This window comes from Marmota flaviventris, chromosome 6 (assembly GCF_047511675.1).
Source record: "Marmota flaviventris isolate mMarFla1 chromosome 6, mMarFla1.hap1, whole genome shotgun sequence".
Lineage (NCBI taxonomy): Eukaryota > Metazoa > Chordata > Mammalia > Rodentia > Sciuridae > Marmota > Marmota flaviventris.
This window is the reverse complement of record NC_092503.1, coordinates 40685519-40697800: the sequence shown is the minus strand read 5'-3', so window position 1 is coordinate 40697800 and position 12282 is coordinate 40685519.

Below are 12282 nucleotides of genomic sequence, written 5' to 3'. Positions count from 1 at the left end.
GAGAGAGAGAGAGAGAGAGAGAGAGAGAGAGAGAAAGAGGGAGGGAGGGAGGGAGGATGGGGGTGAGGAACCAGGGACAAGATTTAGTCCCCAAGGTTAATCCACTAATGACCCACCTCCTCCACCACCTCCTCTCACATGTCAACAGTTTTACCACCCAGTAGTTTATTCAAATTATTAACCTATTAGATGGAGTAATCTATTGATAAGATTGTAGCTATCAAAATCTAATTATTACATTTCTGAATATTTCTGAATTGCCTAATATATGAGCTTTAGGGGAAATTTTTAGATCTAAATCATAACACACATATTCAGTTGAATCTGTATATCAAATTTTGTATTTTGATCTTTTCCTAAGTTAGCAATATGTGACATAATACTGTTTTGTGTTGCTAGGCAGGGATAGCCAGCCATGGCTTCCAGTTAGCCACTCAATCTCCAGTGTAAGCAACCAATATGTTATAGTGTACCATGTTGCTAAGCTATGGTTTTTAGTAGGTTAGTTATATTAAGTCTAATTTTTGACTTAATACTTTCAATGATGGATTTATTGGAACATAACCCCATCATAAGTCAAGGAGCAACTGTATATACAGATTTAATATTTTATTCTATAATAAGGCACATATATTACATATTTTTACTACAGAATATTTTATATGTTATATTTCCATTCCATAATAAAGCATATAGGTCTTGGAAAAATGACAAATGTCATCTGTTAGCATATCTTGTGAAAGAGTTTATCGGACCCTGTGTTGTGATATGACAATCATCTGTTTATCAGATATCAGGTTATTAGGGCTACAGGTAGGAGAGTCCAATGCCTTTGGAAGGAAAGAGTCACTAAGTATATGGGTGGTAACATGCTTCCTAGTTTGTCCACACATCACAAAACAATCCCAAAGCACTGGTTGTCAGGGACCACATTTTGGTAAAAACTTTCATAGGGATTTCCCTGGGGAAGGGAGATGGGTGAAGGTGTGAGGATGGGCACTGGATTTGGTTCTGGAGGGTGCTTTGACAGCACTGATGCATGAGTGGAGTGGATCAACAGACTCCTTTCCAACACACATGATTGAATATACCATATACCCTGACCTGCTGTATAGACAAGTGAGAAAATGATTCAGTCCATAAAGTTAATAAATATATCCAATAATAAACTAAATCTACTGCTCTAGATTAGCTGTTATGGTTTAGATTGGGTGTCCCCCAAAAGCTCATGTGTGAGACAATGCAAAACAGTTTAAAGATGAAATGATTGGGTTATAAAAACTTTAACCTAATCAGTGCATTAATCTCTGATAGGGATTAACTGGGTGGCAACTATATACAGTTAGGTGTGGTTGGATAAGTTGGGTCTCTGGGGTATGCTCTGGGGTTTATGTTTTGTCCTGGTGAGGTGAGCAATCTCTCTTTTCTTCCTAGGGCCATGCTCCCAGCTGCTTTCCTGCACCACACTCTTCTACCATGATGTTCTGCCTCACTTTGGACCCTGAAAGGACCTCTGCAACTGTGAGCACCCAAATAAACTTTTCTTCCTCTAATTGTTCTTGGCACGTCTTTAGGTCATAGTAGCAAAAGAGCTGACTAAAACCATTTCTATGAATGAGTGTGTCTGTTTGCCTTGCAGGCACTTATGCGGTCATCTACATCATTTACATCATTGTGTTTATAATGCAAATATAAAAGTTCCCAAAATTTTCAATACAAAAATCAAGTAGTCAAATTATCCATATGAAAATATTATGATATTGTTTCTTTATTTGCAAGACTAAGATTTTTAAAGGTCACAATTAGAGTTCATATCCAATCTTCTTTATCCTCATTCTAGCAATTTTGGGGTGAAAATAAAAATCTGCAGAAAAATTTTATTTGCTTTCCTAAGAAAGCGATTTATTTCTTAATAATAAGGCAGATAATAGTAGCTCTAGGAGAAAATAAAACTATAGGTTTCAGTGTTTAATTTCTAGAAGCTAAAGAGGGAGAGAAAAAATAATCCCCAAAAGATTGGTAAATCTTCCAGTATGTTGCCTGATTGTGCAGAGTTGGCTCTAGTACTTTGTGAAAAAGTGCCTCTTGTAGACTTACACGTACTTTGCAAATGAAAAGTAAAGCCCAGAATATTCTCAGTTAATCCATGAAAACAATTAATAACCCATTTATTGGGCTAAGGAGAGAAATATTTTGATCAAGAATCTGGACCAATTCCTTGACAGTGGGTTAAAAATCATGGTCCTTAATCTTATTTCAGATCGGAAATTTCTATCCATAAAAAGACAGGAATGCCTTGGTTATAGTAGGAAAAATTTTAAAGAAAATTAGTGTCATGAGCCATCTGTGGGCTGTGTGTGAACTATTGCACTTGCCTCCTGAGGGGATCAGTCTGGTATTGGAAACTCCCTGTAGCAACCCCACAGGGATTGAGGGATTGACTGTCCAACGCAGGTGAACTTCCCCCTCAAGCTCTGCCAAAGATCCCACACAGCACCGGAGATGGGTGTGACTTGCCAAGATGTCAAACAACCTACTGATTGAAAGACATACAAGCAAGACTCCACCCTTGAAACCTGATCCCTACCTTTGATGTATCCCCTTAATAAACTACTGGAGCCATCTTTTCTTTTTCTAGTTCCAGAAACTATGTGGACTAGATCTATCAGGGACTTTGTTTTCTGTAAATATTTATGAGTATTTGTGCTTTGTTATTTACTAATTATTTGAGATTGTAAGTCTTAGGGTGGCTTGGATTATCCTTGGCAGGTGGAAGGACCCCTTAATGAGACACTAGCCATGGTCCCCCCAGTGATTAGGAATCCAGATTCTACTTCTATAAATAAGCTTATACCCAATCTGAACACAGTCTTTTCCATCTGTAAAATTAGCATAAGATTGCTTTACTGACATAAAATGTGTAGATCAGTAAAAAATTATAAAGCCATTGAAAGGCTGTGTAATTATGATTGGTACAGAAATTCCAGGCGCTTACTGTGCTTTGTGTCCTGGACAGCCTTAAGAAGCAGGGTAGGAGAAAAGCTTTGGAGAGATTTGCAAAGTGATAATTTTGAACAATTTGCTAAGTTCTTTCCTTCATTTGAGAATGGGTGAACTTCAGGAACAGTTTTTAAGGGAACATACACAGCAGGGCTGGGGTTAGTCTGTGAGTTTCACCAAGGGAAGGATGAGGTACTCTTCAGCCCTCACATCTTCTCTGCTTCTGTTTACTAGTCTGTCTCTATTAGAAAAGCAGAGGATGTTACCAAAAGAGAGTGGCAAAGTGTAACTAGAGGTCACCAGTGCCAGTGAGGAGAAATGAGGTAAAGAATTTGGTGGTGAATGAGGAGGAGAGAGGCTTCATCAGTGAGCAGCCTAGGAATAAGTTTGGGTGATTCTGATTATTTAATGTTAAGTAGAACATAAAAGAATATTATTGAAAACCTCTTGAGACTAAAAGTCTGTCTCTGGATGTTCTGAATCTCTTGTTCCTGATGCATAAATGCATTAATTTGGGGCTTGGCAAGAAAAAGTGATCTTTCTTGATCTTTGTGAAAAATTCACCCACAATGTCACTTCTTGCACATAACAAGTGGTGTCTTTGTTTGCACAAGCTCATCTCCTTCTTACTTATCCTATTTCAAATCTGTTGTTAAGTTCTCTGACTTGCCTCTTATCTGCATTTCTCCTATCCTTTGTCATAGCCATGTCATGCCTGTGAAGCATGCTGGTGCTGTGACTGGTTGTTGTTCACCCTCTCTTCTTGTTCTCTTTTTATCCATTCTTGTCTGTCTTACATATCTATCATAGCCTATTATTCCAGAACCACTTCCAAGAAATCTTTTATGACTGTCCAGTACCTACCCAATTAGATGCATAGCTGATAATCCTTTATTAACTCTTTCTTCATTTTAATCCCAACCTACCTTGTTTTTAGTTCCCCACTGCTCTCACACATTTGTCAAACTTGCTGAAATACACACTGCTGCCAAACATGCTCTGTGTTCAACATTCAAGCTTTGATCTCTTCTCTGGAACTAGTTCTCTTCTTTTCCTTACTGGTGGCAAGTCAAGACTTTGTTTGTACAGCATTTGTAGGTGGAGGAACAGACTCAAGTTGGCCAAAAATCTGCTTTCAGAGAAAAGTGAGAAAGGGGGAAAGAAGTTTTACTGCAGAGCAGAAACCCACATAGTTCTGGAAAATTGGAAACTGCAAGTGTCCATTCCAGTTCTGGATTTTATTTCCCACAGTACCAGGGATTGAATCTACAGTTTTGCACATACCAGGAGAATTTCACTAAATTGCTTAGGCTGGCCTTGAACATGCAATCCTTCTGTCTCAGCCTACTGAGTAGCTGTGATTATAGGTTTATCCCACTGTAATGGGGTTGACAGCCAGTGTCTCATTGGGGGGTTCTTCTTCCTGCCAGGAGGTATAAGCCACCTGGAAACTGTGGCTCTAATAATTAGTGAAGAACAAAACACAAATAGTCAGGGATATGTTTATAAGATATATTTATATATTTATAAATATAAGATATATTTACTAGATAAATCTAGTCCACAGGGGTGCTGGAACTAGACAAAGAAAAGATGGCTCCAGTGGTTTATTTAAGGGGGTACGGTGGTTTATTTAAGGGGGTACATCAAAGGCAGGGATCAGGTTTCAAGGGCAGAGTCTTGCTTGTGATGTCTTGCAGTCAGCAGGTTGATTGACATCTTGGCAGGTCACACCCATCTCAGGTACTGTGTGGGATCTTTGGCAGAGCTTGAGGGGGAAGTTCACTTGCATCATGCTGTCAATCCCTGTGGGGGTGCCACGGGGAGTTCTCAGTGCCAGACTTACCCCCTCCTGAGGCTATGATGTGCAACATAGTTCACACACAGCTCACAGATGGCTCTCAACATCACTGCACCTGGAAAATTCTGAGTTTTGAATGTGACACTAATATATTATTCCACTCTTTCTGCTACTAGTTCCTGGTATCTACAGATTCAGTCTAAAACAGGGCAATTCATGGTGCAGGCTCTTCTTTCTCATTTAGTTTTATTTTAAAGCGATCATATAAAAATAGACTTTTTGGGTCATTTGGGCTATAGATAGAACTGGTAGACATGGTATTAAGTAAAGTAAGCCAAGCATGGAAACACAAATACCTCATGTTCACAATCCTTTATAAAAGCTAAAAAAAAAAGTTGATCACACAGAAATGGAGAATAGTACAGAAGTCATTAGGGGGAGGGGAGCGAAGATAAATTGGATAAATGCCCTTCCATGGGGGAATTAGTTCTAAAGCACTGTAGTGTATTAGGGTAATTATCATCTACAATGATTCATTATATACTTAAAAGAACTACAGGAGCAAAGATTGAAGATCCTCAACATGTAGAAATGATAATAATACTTGAGAAGATAGAAATGTTGATTATCCTGATTTGATCATTATATACTGCATACAAATATTGAATTCTAGTACTGTACCCTGTTAAATAAGTATAAAGATATGGCAATTAAATTTTTATGTATTTTTATGTATTTTTATTTTAATGTAGAAATAATAGCAAAATTAACTTTGATAGTATATTTTATTTAACCCAACATGGTCAAAATATTGTTACTTCAACATGCAATAAACACTAATTTTTTAAATAGACTTTTTCATTGAACACTAATAAATTTTAACACATATGTAATTGCATCTAATCATATCACAGAATATATAGGAGTTTGATCATCCCCAATGCCTTCCATATTGTCTCTAGAAAGCCCCATCACCACTTCACCATGGCCCCTTGTACGGCTCTATTCTCCATCACTATGGCTTTATCAGTTGGCAATGTAATATAAATGTTATGGTTCGTATTGCTTTTTTGAGCTTGACTTCATTTCACTCAGCATCGCCTTTGAGATTCATCCAAGTTGTTGTGTATTTTAGCAGCTTGTTACATTTTACAGCTGAATACTATTCCTGAGTGTGGTGTAGCAGTCACTACTCCAGAAGCCAGCAGATCCAGTGTCTGCTGAGGCCACATGCCCTGGCTGTGGACAGCTGCCTTCTCTCTGCATCCTCATGGGCGGGGGGTATCATCTCTTGAGCACTAATACTATTCATGAACACTCCGCCCTCATGACTCAATTACCTCCCAAAGGCACCACCTCCAAAAGTCATTGTAAATACTGGAAATTAGGCTTCAATGTCTGAATTTGGGGAGGACATAAACATTCACTCTTCCACTTGGAAAACAAAACCTTTTGCAGGAATTTTTTGATATTTTAATCTTTATTAGCTGGGTCATTATATAAGCCAAGGAAAAGAAGGAAACAATTTTAAGGATTATAGCATTAGACACTATGTTTCAACTGTGTGTATATATGGAGTTTGGATTGTATGCATGAGTCCCATATGACAATCTAAGACCAGAAGGTATTCCCAAGGGAGTCCAGCAGGGTGCACTAAGAGGCCAGGAGAAGAAATCACACTGGGAAATGTGCAGAGGTGCTAAGTAAAACGTTTGTGTAATACTGGATTAATGTGACCCTTAAATCAGGGTTACCTAGGCAACTCAGGGAGGATACCAGGATAGAAAAAGGTAAGAGGTAGCATGGTCCTAAGCATTTTATGGATAGTACTAAAATAAGCCATTTAAATATCTAATCTGAATATCTTGATTGAAAAATCTTCAAAGATTCATGAGCTTTGCTTATAAAACAAACTGTAGTTGGTTTGGGGCAGATGCTCTTGGGGGATCACTAACTCTGCCTAACCAAATACATGCAGCACATGGTTTGGGAAGCTTCAGCTGCTCAGTTAACAGCTTAATTGGATTCATGGTAGAACAACCAAGGCCGGCCAGAAAGCTGTTCCTTGCTCATAGTGACTGGGGATTTAGTATATAGAACTGCATGTTTTGGTGCAGTCATCTGTTTATTATGTCTAAGACAATTTTTCAATTCCAAAGATAGAGTTAAAGGCAACATCAGAATACAATCCTAAGAAAGAGCTGAGGACTTTGATAAGGTTGAAATATGCAGTTTGGGAACTTGGAGAGCACAGTCTCCACATGGATTCCATAAATTACATCCATAAATTTTTACTTAGATCAATGCTTGAGAGAAGAAACAGGTGAAAGCAATATTAGCTCCATCTTTTCTTCACAGCTTTGGTTCACCAAGAAATAGGAAGAAAAACCAGAGGGAACAGTTTTGCCCATGCCATTTATTTTTCTCACTGAGAGGAAATGTGATTTCCATCACATGCTGAATGATTATATATATCCCCAAGTCTATTTGTATATTTGAATTTATTCCATTGATTTATTTGCCTAGTCATCTGACAACATTACTATTTTAACTATTCTTTCTTATTTATTTCAACTTGTTTTCCTTTTATTTAACAAATATTCATATAACACCATATGCCAAATATTACTTTTAGTGATTTATAACTAGTAAATCATCCTCAAATAACCCTATAAAACTGATTCCATTACTGAATTCATCTTAGAGATTAGGAAAATGGCAGACAGAGGAGTGACATGAATTCTAGATCTTCAAAACCAAGTGCAGCGAAAATGCTGATACCTTCAAGATTTCCAGCAATGCCAAAAGATTCATTTGCTCATGGTAACTCTTTGAGGTGATTTTATGTTTCCTGTAAGCTGGTAATTTTTCAATTTGTGTTTTACTTCACAGAGTTGTCTTCTGCCTTATGCCTACCAAACTAAGATAAACAACCATTTTTCCATCATTTGTCTCTGAAACACTCCTATTACCACAAAGATTTTATGCCATAATCAAGTGGACATCTGTTGTCACATTTCAGCATTTTAAAGTCCTTCAGTGAAGTTCATTACCAGGAATATCATTGGCTTATAATTCTCCAGGTACTAGTAGGTTTTGCATGTATGTACATGTCGTCAATCTATCCAATTATCCTCTATCATATCTGTATTTCTGTGTGTGTGTGTGTGTGTGTATATATATATATATATATATATATATATATATATATATATATATATATATCCTTTGCTTTTCTTCCTCTTCCCTTACCCCACCACACTCTTTTTTCCTTTTTGTTTTGTTTTCTACCCACCTCTCTCTCTCTCTCTCTCTCTCTCTATATATATATATATATATATATTATATATATATATATATATAGAGAGAGAGAGAGAGAGAGAGAGAGAAAGAGAGAGAGAGAAAGAGAGCTTTTATATACTGGATGTCCCATTTGAGATAGTTAGTATAAGAATAAAATGGACACATCCTCTGCACTGAGATTATGCCTACTACTTTAGAGACAGACAGATGTAGGAAAATTGTATGCTCAAATAATAATTGATCCCATCCTCTTCATCATCATTAAAGTACTGATTGGAAACTTAGATTCATGTGTATCAAACATAATCTTGTAGACAGAACAGATAGAAGCTTTTACATGTCAGTAGTTCTCATACTTGGTTGCACATTGGAATCTCCTGAGACTTTAAGAAATACTCAGGGTTTGGAGGGTAAGGGAGGGAGCATGGGGTAATTAATGATGGTGGAATGTGATGATCCTTATTATCCAAAGTACAGGTATGAAGACTCGAATTGGTGTGAATATACTATGTATACAACCAGAGATATGAAAAACTGTGCTCTATATATGTAGTAAGAATTGTAATGCATTCTGCTGTCATATGTAAATAAAAAAAATCAAACCCCCGATTTTAACCATCAAAAATAATAAAAGAAAGAAATACTGATATCTACAAAAAGCCCTAGGTACTCTGATTTAATTAGTACCAGATATTGTCTAACTGTCAGGATTTTTCAAAATTTTAGCTTTCAGGTTATTCTAATGTACAACAACTTCAGAATCACTGTTACAGTTCAGAAAATTAAATCTACAAAAGGTCAAACAGAAACAGCTATATCTAAATTGATCTTCATAAATTCTTCATAAATTCTTCCAAATTCTATGATTAACTTTACTGTGAATCAATTTCCTAATAGTTCTCCGAAGCTCTATGCCATACTCGGTTTGGGTTTGAAGTTGGGCAGGGTGAGATTTGGCAAGGTAGAGATCAAGGATATATTACATGTACTTTTTATGGGGTCCCTCCTGGCATATTTAAAATAATTATTTAGTTTCAAGTAAAACTTGACACCTTTTTAGCTAGTCACATAAAAGGAGGAGAAGGAAACTAAGGAAAGGACACTAGAAAACAGTGCTTTCAATATATCGAAAAGACCTTTATAATAAAATTTCCTGTGTGATAGATTATCACAAACTCAGTGGCTTAAAAGGGAACCAAACTTATTTCAGTTTTCTAGGTCACAAGTCTTACATAGAATAGCAGGGTTCTCTGCTAAGGGTATCACAAGGCTAAAACCAAGATGTTGAGCAAATGGGGTTTCCATCTAAAAGCTCTAGGGAAAAACCTCTTCTGAGTTTATTCTTACAAGTGGCAAAATTCACTTCCATTTGGGTTTAGGACTGAGATTCACATTTTGATACCTAGAAAACAAAAAGGTCACCAGACAGTTCTTCATGCAATTAAGGTAGAATTCCCGTTCTCCATCTGGTTGTTGTTTGTGTGATGATAAGGATTCAACAAAGATTTCTAGAAAGTCCAGTATTTCCAATACTCCTTAGATTTCTTAGGTTTTATCAAGTATCCTTGTTTTGTCTCCAATCATATGTAAAAGGTAGTGATGAAAAACTGCAGACAGAGATATATTGGGAAAGTAGTAGGAACAGTTTGGTAAAATATCCTAAATCAGAAGTCTTCTATGTCATTAAAAATTATAGCTAATATTTACTGATCATCAGGCACTTTAGGGCTGTATCTATTTTTTCTCACTTTACCTTCAGTTTAAAGCTTCAAAGATTTTATTATTATCCTGATTTGACAAATAATCAGTGAGGCACCACTCTTAAAATGCACAGTCAGAATTCAAGAATCAAATGTCAGGCTGTCTGATTTCAAAACTGTGGTCTTAGCCAATTAACTGCACCTATTAATAACACTGAAATATATAATGTACCATTATCAAGATAAGGCTCTTATTTTGTCATTATCACCCACACTAAAGTTTGCATACATACATATAAATAGACCCTTCAATAAGACTATTTATGAGATTTATTAATGTCACAAGTCAAATGATATCTCCTGATGGCTGAGTTTAACATAGCTAACTTATAGTATAGGATTATAAAGGGATTGAAGGTGATAGGGTAAAATGGATTGGAATTAGGAAACTAGCATTGGTGAACTTTTTCAACCTGCTTTCACATCAGGGACCAATTCCAAAACCCTGAGTTAGCTGTGGTCCCTCTTTGCATCTGACTCTTCAAAGTTTTACATTATACCACATGCATTAAATGATCTTTAAGATCCTTTTGAATTAAAAAAGGAGTAATTTTATATTTTTAAGATTTAAAACAATTATGTATCATTTCCTTTTTTCTCAAATATTTTTTATTTAATTGGTCTTTAATTGTTTTATTTTGAAATTCAATATTATATTAGACAAGTAGTTCCATAATAGTAAAATAATTGATGATACTAGTGAAGGTTTATAAAATAATAAATTCACAGTTATGAATTATGTATATTAACTCACTTTATCCTCATAAAAGTCCAAAGTAATAAGGACTCTCATTTTTTAAAAATTATTTATTCTGATTTGTTATACAAGATGGCAGAATGCAATTCATTTCATATTACACATACAGAGCATAATTTTTTAAGTAATTGATTGTACAAAAAGTATTTTCATACCATTCGTGTCTTCATATATATATATATATATATATATATATATATATATATATATGTGTGGTGAGCCGCTTCTGCCGTTTCTGCAGACTATGGTCGCCATTACGAGATGGCGCTGGCTCCGCTGTGGTATGTGACAAACAACTCCTTATCTGAGAGAGTTGGCACATGATTTTTCACCACCCTGTGAGAAAGTTCCACGCGGCAGCTTTGCATTGGGGCTTGGGATGCTTTATTAAGGCTGGGAGGGCATCCGGGGGAGAGAGAAGAAGAGAAGAAGAAAGAATAATAAATATAAACTACTGAGAGAAGATTCCGGAGTTGCGTCTTCCTTGCGGGCAAGGGGTCGCGACAAGTGGTGCCGAGACCCGGGAACCAGAACTTTCAGCAGTCAGGGGTGGTGCACCGGTTAGTCCCAGGTAAGTGGGATCCGCGACCAAAGCGGGGTTAGTCCCTAGTAAATGGGATCCGCGACCAAAGCGGGGCAGCTCCTCTGTAAACACAGAGAGAGCCTTACATTTTATTGCAGCTGTACTGTGTACTTTTGCTTCTACTTTCGCTTTTGTTTTTTGTGCTTCTTTTGTTGTTGTGTCATGGGTGCCGCATCTTCAAGTCCGCTTCTCCTGGCCCTAGATGGCCTGTTACGTTCCAAGGGCCTGGAAGTGAAACATAGTACTTTACAGAGATTTTTACAGAAGATAGATATCGCTGCACCGTGGTTTGCATTTTCGGGCAGCCTTACTGTACCTAGTTGGGATAAATTAGGCAAAGATCTTGACTTTGCTTCTGAGCAGGGCATATTAGAGGGTGGGGTGATACCCCTTTGGAACATGGTCCGTAGTTGCCTTACAGATGGTAAATGCCAAGAAGCTGTGAGTGAGGGTCAGGCCATTCTTGAACAACTACATGAGGAAAAATCTGAAGGATCACATAGTGAAGTGGCAGAGAGTATCAAAAGTAACAGTAGTGAGAAGGCAAAAGAGCCTGAAGATAAAAATAGGAGAAGGCTCTATCCAGACTTGACCGAATTCAAAACATCTGAGGACACAAGCGGCTCAGAGTGTTCTGAGGACCTTGATATATTGTTGCAACAACTACATAAGATAAAAATGAAAAAGAAGAAAAAGGAGACACAAGACGCGCATGCCTACTGTAAGAAGGGGGAGGGATCTAATATTGGTCAACAGAATTCTGAGGAGGAGGAGGTTGAAAATTTAGAAGAAGATATGATGCCTGTTGCCCCACCCCCGTATGTGGGGGGGAGCCAAGGTTCCGGGAGATCTTTTCATGCACAAGTTTGGAGGACAGTTAATACAGATATGGGACTTGCGTACCCGGTGTTTCAGGACAATAATAGAGGAAGATATCATGAGCCTTTAGACTTTAAGATAATTAAAACCTTGGCAGAATCTGTCCGCACTTATGGCATAGATGCCGCTTTCACTCTCACTCAAGTGGAGGGACTTACTAGATTTTGCATGACTCCCTCAGATTGGGCTAGTCTGGTGC